The following is a 14,137-nucleotide window of genomic DNA, read 5'->3' as shown; positions in this document are numbered from 1 at the left end:
GGAGGAGTGGAAGCTTGGGAGAAGGAAGGCGACGGACTAAAGGAAAGAAAAGGAAAAAGTCATCGTTGTTGCCAAGCGCCAGATTCCAGAATTGTTGGGTAAGTGCTCCTTCTCTTCCTTCACCACCCAAGTTGAAGCTGAGGTCCTGGTGTAGTTGACATGGCTCTGGCCTTTCCCAGAACACATCACGAGTGAGAGGATCAGCGACGGTAGTCATTCCCTGCTAATGGGATATGCCACGGGGTTTCTGTCGGTGCTGACGGGACACAGGTCCTCAATCTTCACCTCAATGCGGGTCCAACATGTAATCAACGCAGACTCCTGGGAGGGGGGGCAAAAATGGCGGGTCCTGGTAGGTGTGGCCTTTGGAAATTTATATGTCAACATGGTTAACAGAGTGTGGGTTGTTATGAGTAAGCTGTGTTATTTCCCCTGTAGATTGAAGACCATAAAACGGCCAAGACATTTGGTCATGCTTCCATTGCACTCCTGGCCGAGGAATACAACTGGATGAAGTTGCTGGCTGAGGGTGTTTGCTGCCCAGACGGGCCCAAATCTCCATTTGTGTTTCATACCAGCCTTGGTGGCATGATACACAAGCCTCGGTTCGTGGCAGGTCCAGGCCATACGACAGCCCTTCCAGCTCGTCCACCTCCATCTCGGTTCGTGGCAGGTCCAGGCCGTACGACAGCCCTTCCAAGCGCGTCCACCTCCATCTCGGTTCGTGGCAGGTCCAGGCCGGACGGCAGCCCCTCCAGCTCGAGCGCATCATCCACCTATGGTCCAGGTGAGATCTCTTATGGTGAGGGGGATTTGGTCATCGACCTTCCCGCCTCTTCAATTCATCCCTCCCTGGAAGAGTTTAACCTCAGAAAGAGGAATACCAGCACTCCTCGGATCACGTTGCCCATCTCCACCCAGAGCACTAACCACCGCTCCCCAGACCTCCTTCTAAACCTGAGTGACTCGGACTCAACCCTGTCACGTCACCCTCAGATGCGTGTCGGGTAAAAGAGTAAGGAAGGCCCTTTTCGTCGGGACGGCCTCTTCCTCTCCCACCGGAAAGCGTAAGTCCACAATGGACGTGGAAGCTCCCGCGGCCAAGCCGCTGTTTGCAGGGCTACTAAGCCCATAGGCATGGCCAAAGAAAAGACAGGGTGTGTGCTCGTCAGGGTATAGCTCTGATCCAGGTTTAGGAGGTCTTCAGCCCCCTTGTGAGGAAGACTCAGACCCCAAAAAGTCAGCCTTTGGGCAAGACCCAGAGCCCAACTGTTGTGCCAGAGAAACAGGATCTTGAGTCCCAGCTTTAAAAAAAGGATTATAGTTCCAAAGAACAGTTCTGGTAGGGGCTAGGCCCCAGTGTTATGGCCCAGTGAGGCCCTTTTTGTTTAAAAAACAAGAATTCTTTTAGAATTTGAAGTTATGTGCTGTCTAAGCCAAAAAGTGTTCGTAAGAACGGCTGAAGGAGGGGCTAGGCCCCAGTGTTCAATTGCTGCAGAACAATAAAAAAGGCAGTTTTTTATGCTAATCAAAAATGTTGTGATCTTTTCTCTGTCTTGTAGATTGAAATGTGCACTGTTAGTTGAATGAGCCCTCTCTCTATTGACTTTGCCATTCAAATAGATGCAAATCTGGGCCCTGTCCCTCTCTCCCATGCAGTCAAATAGATTGAAATGTGGACAAAAAAATTTGATTGGAGAGCACTGTAGGGGGTGTTGCGATGCGCGGTCCTGTCCAACCCCCGTGTCTCTGGGCCCCACGGGGGCGGAGAAATTCTCTTGCGAAAAATAGAAAATTGGAAATTTCCATATTGTGATCTATTCAGTGGTGTTCTGAAAAGTTTTGGAAAACTGCCACCTGGTGGCGGATGGTGGTGTTGCACACTAAATTATGTTTTGTTTTTTTGTTTTTTTTTATTTGCACTGAAAAATCAGTATTTTTTTCACTTTTCCTCTATCTCCCTGTCAGGTTTGGCACTGACATATGAAGAATAAAGAAAATAAGATAACAAAAAAATAAAAATATCAAGGGCAGCCATGTACAAAACATGTCTTCTTTGGTAGAGCAAATCTGTCAAGCAAAATATGGCACACAGACCACCGTTCTGTGTGTTAGGATGCTGGACAGAACAGGGTAAAAAAAACAAAACCAAAAAAAAAAAAACGAAGGAATTGGGATGATTATAGCAGATTCAGGCAGAGTGCAACGATGATTTGTTCCAGAGACAGACTGAATACGTTGGCAAAGACCGGTGATTTTAGCAATGTGTAAGTTCAGGATTTTTTTTTTTTCTTTTTTTTTTTTTTTTGGAAAGATTAAATGAGGTTTAAAAAAGGCCAAACCAAATATGTTTAATGTCTGAGTATCCACACAGTTCAAAAAGAAAACTTACAAATAAAATATACATAAAAGGATAGGCAACGCTGGCAAATGGTACTATAGTGGCTTTTTGTATTTAGTTTTGATAAGATCAGATAATTTTTTGGACATTATTGTGTTTTATATAGTTCTGAAAATATACCTGTGTGAATATACATGTGAATATAACAATGTGTACAACATGTTTTTAATATTTAAAAGTTGAAACTGACAATTGGACATTAAGTGTGAATAGGAGTTTACACTAAACGTGTGCATTTACTTTTTAATTTGATAATCTTTAATGCCAAAATGCATTGAAGATTTAAAAACAGGAACTTAATGGTTTCTTGCACCAGTTATAGAGAAGCACAAAATTATAGTAATGAAAGAACAAAAAGGAGCGCAAGCAACTTCCCATAACCATGTTCTTCACTCTGAAAAAGACAACACCCAGGCCTCCTGTGAAAAACAACATTACAGACAAGGGTGGGGACGCAGCTCCAGCAGAGAAGCTGTAATATATTTTATGGGGTGAGTAATTATTAAGAAATTCACGTTAAATATATGTAGATTTTGAGAGTGTATAAAGCAGGGGTGCCCAAGTCGGTCCTCGAGATCTACCATCCTACAACTTTTAGATGCAATCCTTCACCACACCTGAATCAAATGACGGGCTTGTTACCAGGTCTCTGCAGAGCTGAATGACATGCAGATGACATCTGATTCAAGTGTGTTGGAGAAGGGTTGTATCTAAAAGTTGCAGGATGGTAGATCAAGGACCGTACTTGAGCACCCCTGGTATGAAGTGTGTGAGATGAAAACGTTAATTATAGTTTGGGAAAGCTCTATAAACACTCCGAGGAGGAATAATTAGGCCTTAACATGCCTTTGAATTGTGAAAAATAAGGTCGTCAATTCGCGTTTTTCATTTATTGCGGAGTGTTTTCAGAACGTAAGCCCCGCAATAAACAAGGGACCACTGTTTTTGCTTTTATTTTGTAGTGTGTTAATTGGTATATTTTTTTTTATTGAGGTATGGTTATTGTTTAGTAGTGTATATTCTGATATTGAGGTTTATTATTAAGAGTTATTTAATAGGACAAAGGTGTCTGCATGATTTTGTACGCATTTAAAACAAATATAGTATGATATGTTATTTTTTAGAAAGTCTATTTGGTGAACTCAAATGAGAAAAGATTTGTAATTTTTTTCCCCTGTTAAAATTGTAAATCATATATATATAGTTTTGGTGATATAGTCATTAATGAATACATTTAACAGGTATGCATTTGATTAGAAGATATTATTTGTAAAAGCAAGAGGAATGGACACATGATTCAAGCAGTGTTCTCCAAAAGAAGTCTAGTAGAATCTGGCATTTACTTTTGCCAGCAGATGGCAGCATTGCTGCTGGTGCAAGCAAATGGAAGATGTAATGCGCTATGCATTACATCTTCCATGGTACCATGGTAGTTGACGTTTCTGTGTATAGAATGAAGCGACTGATGGGTATTTTTCTATCATAAAATAAGACACAAAGAACTCAGAGTGAAGTCAGCTTCATCGCGATGGGGAGAGACAGTGGTTCAGCACTCAGAGAGTGTCTGGTGTCAACTCCGAAGTCTCAACCCCAGTGCAGCCTCTTTATTGAGCAGCTATCACACTTCAGTAGAGCAAGCAAAGTTCTCGCAAAGTTCAAACAGGGAAACACATCAGCATACAACACTTTATGACCCTTATCACACAGAGCTGTGACCACCACATCCTGTCCTCTGCAGGGTGGGTGAGACCGCAAATCATTACTCATCCTTAAGGGAGAAACTTTAAACTGTTAACTTTAAACTGTCAACTTCTTACTCTAACAGCGACATTAACAAGTATTGACGTAGCAAAATATGATGGAGCAGAGTATTTAGTTATTCATATAGGTTCATTTAAAAGAGCTTATTGAAGGAGATGTATTTGAATGTATTACGATAGATTCACTAAAACGTAACCAGTTTTACAAAGTATGCGTACAGTTCCCATCAGCCACTGGGGGCCGACATCGTGACGTCATGTTAGCGTGTCCAATAGGCTTCGGGTATTTTTTTCTATTTGACAGTGATTGGTAGAGATGTTTGTTTCGGGAGATTGCATTTGCAAACGCAAAAAGGGAGAGGAAGAAGACTGTGGGAGTACTTCTCAGATTATATTCAAGACTTGGTAAATTGCTTAAATTAATCTTCAGTGAAGCAACAAACCTGTCATAGGACATACCTCACAACAAACTCATTTTATTGATTTCAGCTGTAACTCATCACCGAGAACGTTGTCTGTGTTAAAACCGTTTTTCTTCTGAAAAACCCCCTTTCAATCATTATTTTGTACAAGGTTTAAACAATCTTGATTAATTTGATCTGAAATTTCATTAGCATGTCTATCTCTTTAAGGCAGGGGTGTCCAAGTCCAGTCGTCAAGATCTACTATCCTGCAACTTTTAGATGCAACCCTTGCTCAACACACCTGAATCAAATGACTGGCTTGTTACCAGGCCTCTGCAGAGCTGAATGACATGTGGATGAGGGATGAGGGAATTGAACCATTATTTTTATAGACAGTTAACAAAGGACTGGCTCCAGTCAGAAGACTTTCAAGGTTCTCAAGTGGCCTAGCCAGTCTCCAGATTTGAACCCAACTGAAAATCTTTGGAAGGAGTTGAAAGCCCGTGTTACCAAGCGTCAGCCCCGCGACATTTCAGCTCTAAAGCAGATCTGCTTGGAGGAGTGGACCAATACTCCGACTGCAGTGTGTGAAAACCTGGTGAAAAACTACAGGAGACGGTTGGCCGCTGTCATTGCCAACCACGGTTACTGTACGAAATATTAAATAATGTAATAAAAAAGTAAAAGTAAAAGCCATCAGGCTGTGTCTGCTTGGTGGTACCCTGGGGGTTTGGAAGGGGTAACTTTGACACTCTTAAGGTACAACCGGCCAGCAGCAACAGGCTGGCTGGCTGGGTGTGTGTGACCAGGCCTCTGGATGTTAGCTGGTGGTCCTCCGGGACCGGGCTGGAGAATGCACTGAGTGCCAGCCGGAGCCCCCCCGCTCAGCTGGACCCCCGCAGCGTCGGCCATGCCTCCGAGGGCACCAAGAAAGCTCGACCGGGGATCCTTTTCTTTAGCTGGGATATCGGATGGCGCAAATCCATGAGATCCACTAGTTGGCTTCCTTCCATGGTTACGGTCGGGCTCCGGGCCCCGTGGACCAGACAGTTCTGTCCAATATGTGATGCGGTCCTACCCACCCTGGGGGCTGCTCTCCTGCATGCTCATAGACTGAGGAGGATACAATTTATCTGCTGAAACTGTGCCAAGATTTACGGAACCTCCGATAACCTCACACGGTATGTTCCAAAAGCAGGTCTAACCGTGGAAATTTTGCTCACTGCTACCTCTGCCCTGCGAAATTCTCCCACAAAGGGCTAGCGCTCCATATTCGGAAGAAACATCCAGAGGCATACTTCCACGGCCTGCTTAAGTCTAAACATTCTAGTCAGCACGATGCACAGCTGGACAGCAGCAAAAACTTCCATGAGCAACTCTCCCGCCTATCCAAAGAGCTTCCCCTAGCCCCTGAGGTGCATGGCATGCTGGAGGCCATTATGTCCGATTCACCGGTAGGGCCTCGAAAAAGCCACTGTTCTGTGTCCATGCGGGATCAGACCCGGGGCATCAATAAGACTATTAGGAGGCTGAGTAAACCTGGGATAACAACTCTCATATGCCCATGACGGTGCTTCTCTAGAGGAGTCTTCCCTACTAATCAAAAAAGACTCCTCAAAGTGAATAGGTACCGTCTGCTGCAGAAGTTATGGGGATCGGATCGTGAGGCTGCTGCCCGGCTAATTCTGGATGGGAAGTCACATGCAACCTGTGGCATCCCACTGCGAATCATTTCTAAGGAATACAAGAACACGTGGGAACGGCCTGACGCCTACTTAACGCTCGGTCAGTTTGCCGATTTGCCGGTGGTTGATAACAGGCGCCTCTGCCAACCAATCTCACCCCTGGAGGTTGTCTGCGCGCTTATGAAGGCAAAGACAGGAAGCGCACCCAGTCCAGATGGAATATTGAGAGGCACGCTGTTAAGTAGGGATCCGAGCAGAGAGGGAATGGCCAGTTTGTTTAACGCAATTGTCTCCACAGGCAGACTTCCCACTCAACTTAAAGAGAGCCGCACGACTGATATCCAAAAGACTCTCAGCTGAAGTGCCCTTGGGGATCAGACAGTGGCGCCCGATTACCATTGGCTCGGTTCTGCTACGCACCCTGTCTGGCATCCTTAACAGGAGGTTGGTAGCGATATAACCCGCACATGTGTCCCAGGTTGGCTTTGTCGAAAGAAATAACCTCCTCCTCCTTGACAGCATCATTAGTCAATCCAAACACGAAACAAGGACACTGGTCTGTGTGTTCATCGATCTCATGAAGGCCTTCGACTCTGTTTCACATAGGCATATCGACGAGGTACTTGCTAGGAGAGGAATTGACTCGCTGTTGCGGTGCTTTATTAAAGACTCCTACATGGGTTGCTATACCCGGATAAGAGCAGCTGGAGGCTTAACGGATCCTATCAAACTCCACGTTGGAGTAAAACAGGGTGACCCTTTGTCTCCCACCCTGTTTAATCTGGCCATCGACCCACTCCTCTACCTCCTTGAGCGAGAGGGGCAGGGCTTTCTGCTTGGTGAGCGCCCATTCTCGGCCCTGGCCTATGCTGATGACCTGGTACTGCTCAGTGACTCCTGCCAGGGAATGTGTGGAAATCTGGTCTTACTAGAAGTGTTCCTCCATCTCACAGAGCTGGGCGTTAACCCTGAGAAGTCTAGAGGGTTTCTCTTGGAGAAGTGTGGTTCCACCATGGCCCTTAATGAAGCCGCTGGGTGGACAATCAAGGGAACCCCCATTCCTACTTTGGGTCCATGGGAAGTCTGGTTGTACCTTGGAATCCACATTTCTCCGCTAAAGGGCATCACCAAGCCATGCTCACTCGTACTTCTTGGCAGGATTTCCGACTCCAAACTGAAGCCCTCCCAAAAGCTGAATCTGCTCCAGGTGTATGTGGTCCCCAGACTGCCCTATCAAGCCGATATTGGCATGGTGGGGATCGCGGAGCTGCGGGAGTGCGACAGACTGATCAGGAGGGCTGTAAAGCTCTGGCACCACCTAGAACCTTCCACTACCAACGTTCTGTTGTATTCCTCCTTCATTGATTGGGGACTGAATCTTCCCTAAACTAGAGCTCCAGATCCCTATCATGCAGCTATTAAGATTGCATAACTTTTGCACCTCAGTGGACCACTGGCCACTGTTGACTTTGAAAAAGGCTAAGGCAGCCCTATGGGATCACCTATTGAAACATCCTGGATTTAAGGACAAATTTGCAACAACCAAAGTCAGGGACATCTCCCCCGAGGCCATTAGGCGTTGCAAATGGAGGAAGGGAGACTTTGCAAACTGGGCTGAGCTCCCTTCCCAAGGTTGAGGCGTGGAGTGTTTCGAGGGTGATCAAGTCAGCAATCGATGGTGCTCTGACCCAGGGGCCTGCTACATGTCAGAATCAGATTTCATTTGGGCGCTAAAACTGCGAACTACTACCGTACCCACTATCGGGCACTCCTCCAGACGAAAGGGGCATGACCCCAAATGCCGTCTCTGCGGAGATCAGACAGAGCACGGGCCATCTAGTTGGCTGCTGCTCGTACTTGAAGCCCAACCGGTCCAAAAACCACAATGTCTGCGAATCCCTTGCACGGGTTCGGAGAAAAGCAGGCTGGACCGTAATCCGTGAGAAGCATCTGCTCACCCCTGATGGTTCGGTTTGTGTGTCCGATCCCATCATGATCAGGGAAAGCAGAGCCCTGGTCATAGATGTGACAATACGGCTGGAAAAGAACGGCTACACCCTTGAAGAGGCAAGGGTGCACAAGGTACAGAAGTACCCTAAATTCGGGCGAGCGGTGATTCATTGCTTCAACACGGTGTCCTCAGTTAAAACATTCGGCTTTCCTTTGGGAGCGAGAGGCAAGTGGCACTCCAAGAACAATGAAATCCTGACCGAGCTGGGGTTAGGAAAAAGCGCAGCCAGGAGAGTGGTGATCTCGATGAGTCGATTGGCCATCAAACAGACAGTATCGATGCTGAAAGATTTCAATCAGGCAGTCAAATCTGCTGGTTAAGACGTTTTTGTTCTATGTATACTCCCGGTTTCCCCGTTTATTGTTATTCTTGTTTATATTAATTATTTAAAAAATGAAGAAAAAAAAAAATACCAGGGGCACCTAGGCAGCACGCTCCGGCTATGCTGGGTCTCCTATTCCGCTACAAGTCCTCAGCGGCCCTTGGGTTAGACCTGGAAAAGGCATAACTATCAATCTCCTCTCTTGAACCTTTGGAGCATGCTCTAAGACGTAACAACCAGCCTTGGGCTGTTTCGAGGACTGGAAGGATCTTGGTAACGTCTCGCCCCTCCGAGTGCTGAGTTCGGAGCCAAAGTGCTCCGGTCCAGCTCAATTTCTCTGATCCCTGCACGGGCCTCTCTGCCTATCCTCCGAGGTAATTGCTCGGGGGATGGGGCGGTGGGCAGTTGGGCCTGGATCACTATGAGATGCTCGGAGGATCTCGGTGGCTGCATATCTCGGGCTTTTGGGCGCCGACCATCATTGGTCTGATTCCCGCCAATGCTTTGGTACTTGGGCTTGGTTTTTCTTGAGGTAGTGACGTGGGAGCAGTTCCCGTTCTGAAGGCGCGACATCATACTATGGGTGACGAAGGGGTGCTGGTCCCTCACCCCGTCGACAGTGACAATACTCTCCCCGAAAAGGGTCGGTCGGGTTTGTTTCGATCACTCTCGGTCCTTGGGAGGAACTTCAGACAAGCATCGGTGGGCCCCCCTCCCAAGCGTCATCCGGGGGGGCCGCTGGGTGCTTCATGTGTCCCAGCGGCCCCTGCCAACCTCCGGTGCCCTCGTATACAAGTTATACTGAGGGTGAACCTCGTCCGAGCCCTGAATGTCAAAGTGAAGAAGTTCAAAGGTGCCACTGGCTGGGTGCCTGCTGGAGGTCATGCGGGCCTCCAGCTGCAGCAGGCTGGCTGGGGAGGAGTGTGAGGGGACTCTGGTGGTCCTCCAGAGGCTGGATGTCTGCTGGAGGTAATGCAGGCTGCAGCAGCAGAGGGCAGGCTGGCTGGGTGTGTGTGACTGGGGCCCTGGTGGTCCTCCAGCCGGATGGGTGCCTGCTGGAGGTCATGCAGGCCTGCAGCTGCAGCAGGCTGGCTGGGTGTGTGTGACTGGGGCCCCGGGTGGTCCTCCAGCCGGCTGGGTGTCTGCTGGAGGTCATGAGGGCCTCCAGCTGCAGCAGGTTGGCTGGGGAGGAGTGTGAGGGGACTCTGGTGGTCCTACAGAGGCTGGATGTCTGCTGGAGTTCATGCAGGCCTGCAGCTGCAGCAGGCTGGCTGGGTGTGTGTGTGACTGGGGCCCTGGTGGTCCTCCAGCCGGCTGGGTGCCTGCTGAAGGTCAGGCTGGATGTCTGTTGGATGTACCCCGGACCTGAGGCTTCGTTCTGGGGCTGTGTGAGGGGTCTGTGGTGGTCCACGTTAGTCCGGGGTACATCCTGCTGACATCCAGCCTGAGGCTCCGTTCTGGGGCTGTGTGTCAGCTGGATGTTCCCCCAGACCTGAGGCTTCGTTCTGGGGCTGTGTGAGCGGACTGTGGTGGTCCACTGGGGGCTGGATGTCTGTTGGAGATCAGGCTGTCTGGGTGACTCTCCAGAGTTGTCCCAATGGTGACAATTACTTTCTGACCTGACTGTATATTAATAATGTTTATCATAATGCAGTAATTTCAGCAAGTAAATAATTACTATAATTATTAACATGATAAAAATGTATCTAAGAAATTTTATTTTTAGATTGGTCAGTGTATTTGTTTTACATAAAATTATTTTAAACTGTCTTTTAGATGTTTGCTTGCCTGCCTATGCCTGTTTGCCATAGAATGTTTATGCACATAAGCAAACACATGGATACAATTCATGCTGAGTGCTCTCTCTGTCATCAGACAACCTGGAGGAAGAGTACTCCAACAACAACCGCTTCCTCCTCTATGGCCTGCATACTGGAGCTGCCTCTACGGCCACAGGCCAGGCGTGTACGCAAATATGGGGGGGGGGGGGGGGGGGGGGCGCCTGCCCAGTGGCATGAGGCAGACATGTTAGTGGATTGAAGGCTCACATTTTCCCCTCTCTGTCCCTGTGTGTAAAAACAGGTGAAAGAGCATAAAACAGTCAAAACATTCGGGAAAGCCCAAAATTTTTTTATTGTGGAGGAGTTCCGCTGGCTTCAGGGATGGATGGCCGTAAAAGCCACCATCAAGGAGGAGAAAAAAGCTTTGAGGAGTCAGGGGAGTCGTGGTCCTCTGAAGGACTGAAGGAGGAGCTGCAACAGAGGAAAGAGGAGAAGGAGGGAGAGGAGAAGGAGCAGGGCGAAGGGGAGGGACAGAAAAAAAAAGGGACAAAGGTGTGGCTTCCCCCTTGCTTTATGCGAGGCTGACCAGGGCAGCTGCCCGAGCCAAATGCTCGGTAAGCCTCAGTCCATTTAAGGTTAAAAAAAATGAAGGTGTCATCCAAAATAAAAACCGTAATTGCCAAAAGAATGAGAAAGTAGAGTTGTGTAAATACATTTGTAAATAGTTAATTTATAATGAGCATCTGTTTATTTTTCTAACGCATTTTTTTCTAACTTGCTGTAAATCATTCATTGATTTATTTTTGTATTTGTTCATTTGTGTTAGTAGTAATTAGATATTTAGATTAGTTAGATTAGTTCTTAGACATGTGTTTCATTTAAATGCTGTTTTTATTTTAAAATAAATTTGTTAAATTGCTTCCTGATTTCTGTCTTACGGTGGACAAGGGCTGAACCAGGGGTCCAGTGAAAATAAACATGAAAAAATTAGGTAAAAACTTTAAATAGTATGAGCTAAATTAATTTAAATAAATGATACAAAAATAGAATGATTAAACTTTGCAGTCATTTCAAACAGACAAAATACAAGTTTGTGCTAAAGTATTAGATGTGGACAGCTTTTTAAAAGTGTTGTTTATTTATCCATAAAGTATGACCCAGTTATAGCCTCTGTCCACAAACCGCACCTGACCTCCCTCTGAAGATTGGATAAATGAGTTTGATAGAGCAGCTGTGGAAAGTTGTAATGTTGAAAGTAGTGATGCATGCAATGATGAAGATGAGTTCTTACATGATAGGTAGCAGCATTGCATGTTTCAGGATACCTGTCTCATGCCAGTTGATATTGGTCAGGAAGCGCATGACCAATACTTGACAAAATACTAAATATTGCACCAGGTGAAGGGAACAATCCTGTAAAATTACTGTCAGATCATTCAAATGAGGCAAAGTGCTTCCCAGTACTGTTTCCTTTAGGATGTAACACATACCATGAAATCAGACTGCATCGTTTGACGTTGAGTTGATATTTTAATAGAATTTTACATACCGATGGCAGATTTGCTCAAAATGTAGAATACATATTTTTTACACAGTATATGTCAGAATTGGAGCAAGTCGTGTCAATTGTATCAACTGCGTTACGAAAAGGGCAGGGGTGTACATCTCAAAAATTAGGTGACATGTTAAAAACTTAAGACTCCATAAAGAAGATTCTGGAGTTTGATGATGGGTATCGTTTTCTGAAACCCATCAGAGGAACACCAGCTTTCTGGCAAACTGTGCAGCACGATCTTTTAGCTTGTGCTTATCAACTTGATGTCCCTACGTGGTTTTGCTCTTTTTCGTCAGCTGACATGCGGTGGACTAATCTTCCTAATAGTATTTTGAAATGGGAAGGTAGGACAGAGATGGTTGGAGTGGGCAGATAGATGCGAGCTGCTGCATAAAAATCTTGTAACTGCGGGATGTATGTTTGATTTTCGCTGGCATTGTTTCTTGAGGGAAGTTCTTATGTCCCTATTGCATCCAACTGGTGAAATACCTGATAATTATTATCATGTGGAGTTTCAGCAGCGTGGTAGTCCACATATTCACGCTCTCTTTTGGGTAAAAAATGCTCCAATTATTGATTAAAACCCAGACAAAGGTTACTGCGTTTATTAATAAATATGTAACCTGTGAATTGCCCCCACAGGATGATCCATTATTTGAAATGGTTACATTAGTGCAGCAGCATTCAAAGCATTACTCAAAAACATGTAAAAAGAAAAAAACGGTCTGTCATTTCAATTTTCCAACGCCAGCATCCTGTCAAACATTTATTTGTAAAGGGAAAATTATCAAGATGGCACAAAGATTTATAAGTGCCATGTTGATAAAACAAAGACTCCTTCACAGTGTACATGTGCAGAGAAAGATTAAAAATAAAAAGGACCCAATGACTATTGAAGTAGCCAGCCAAATTTTAGCTGAAGTCAAGAAGGCCATTGCAGATGAAGTGTCTAACTATGCTTGTAGTGAACAACTGATTAAAAGCTTGCAAATAAGTCAAAAAACATTTGAGGCTGCATATAATCGCTGTGGTCGCAATACACATCGTGCTAAGAAGGCAGCTTGATGAAGTCTGGATTAATCAATATAGCAAACCACTGTTAAAAGATTGGAATGCTAATATTTATATTCAGTATTGCGTTGATGCCTATGCATGTGTAGTCTACATCATCTCATATATGTTGAAGAGTGAAAGGGAAATGGGGTTATTGCAGGGAAATGCTCAGAGAGAAGCCTCTAAAGAAGGTAATGTTAGTGCTAAAGAGGCATTAAAAAGACTAGGTAGTGTGTATCTCCACAATAGGGACATTAGTGCTCAGGACGCAGTCTACAGGTTAACTAATATGTACGTAAAAGAATGTAGTAGAAAAGTAGTTTTTGTACAGACAGGAGAAAATGTAGTTAAAATGTCTTTGCCTCTGAATATTTTAAGGCAGAGGGCGTCGGAACAGGACCTTAGTACAGAAGACATGTGGATGACTAGTTTAGTTGACCGGTATAAGAATAGACCCAACCGTGACCTGTTTGATGCAAATTTTGCTAAACACATATCATTACAGTATCAGATATTAAGTAAAAATGAGAGAATATCAACAGCAGTGAAGTTACAAAATAATTTTGGTTTTGTAACTAAAAGATCTTGTACACAACCAGCAATTATTAGCTATACGCGTTTGTCAAAAACAAAACATCCTGAAAAATATTATCTTAGCATGTTGCAATTGTTTCTCCCTTATCGTTTAGACTGCAACCGAAAGTCTTCAAATTGTAACACATTTGAGCACTCTTAGAGTGGCTTTATCATATTTCAAGATGGGTGTAGATATTCTGTGAAATCGGTTGTAGATAAAAATAGAAGCACGTTTGAAATCTAAGTAGATAATCTAGATCATATTCAAAATTAAATAGAAACGAGTGGAATTTTGGAAGATGCATGGTGCGAGTTGTGTCCCTAGCAGGAATTGGAAAGGTTTGTGTTTAAAAGAATTGGAAAAGATTGAAAAAACTGTAGAAGATGCAGATGTCAACATTCCAGATTTGTCTGTGTCTAATGCACAGCTTGCGAGTCTACAGAAAAACAATATTATGAACAGGAGTGACGGTTTAGCTTTAATTTGGTCTTTAAATGATAAACAGTTGTCTGTTTTCTATCAGGTTAGGCAGTGGTATTTAGACAGGATAAATGGCAAAAAAGCTGAATCGAAACATTTATTACAGGC

At 45.1% G+C, this 14,137-nt stretch overlaps 1 long non-coding RNA gene across 1 annotated transcript; it reads left to right on the top strand.

Moving 5' to 3' along the window:
• The first annotated feature begins 1,152 nt into the window (after positions 1–1,152).
• LOC121634342 lies at positions 1,153–13,901 on the top strand. Its single transcript, XR_006009218.1, has 3 exons — positions 1,153–1,323; positions 13,285–13,288; positions 13,888–13,901. It is a non-coding gene; the product is annotated as an uncharacterized LOC121634342 (long non-coding RNA).
• The last annotated feature ends 236 nt before the right edge of the window (positions 13,902–14,137 follow it).

Source organism: Melanotaenia boesemani, chromosome 23 (assembly GCF_017639745.1).
Source record: "Melanotaenia boesemani isolate fMelBoe1 chromosome 23, fMelBoe1.pri, whole genome shotgun sequence".
In the NCBI taxonomy this organism is placed as follows: Eukaryota; Metazoa; Chordata; class Actinopteri; order Atheriniformes; family Melanotaeniidae; genus Melanotaenia; species Melanotaenia boesemani.
Note: the sequence above shows the minus strand (reverse complement) of the source record. Positions and strands in the feature narration are given on the sequence as shown.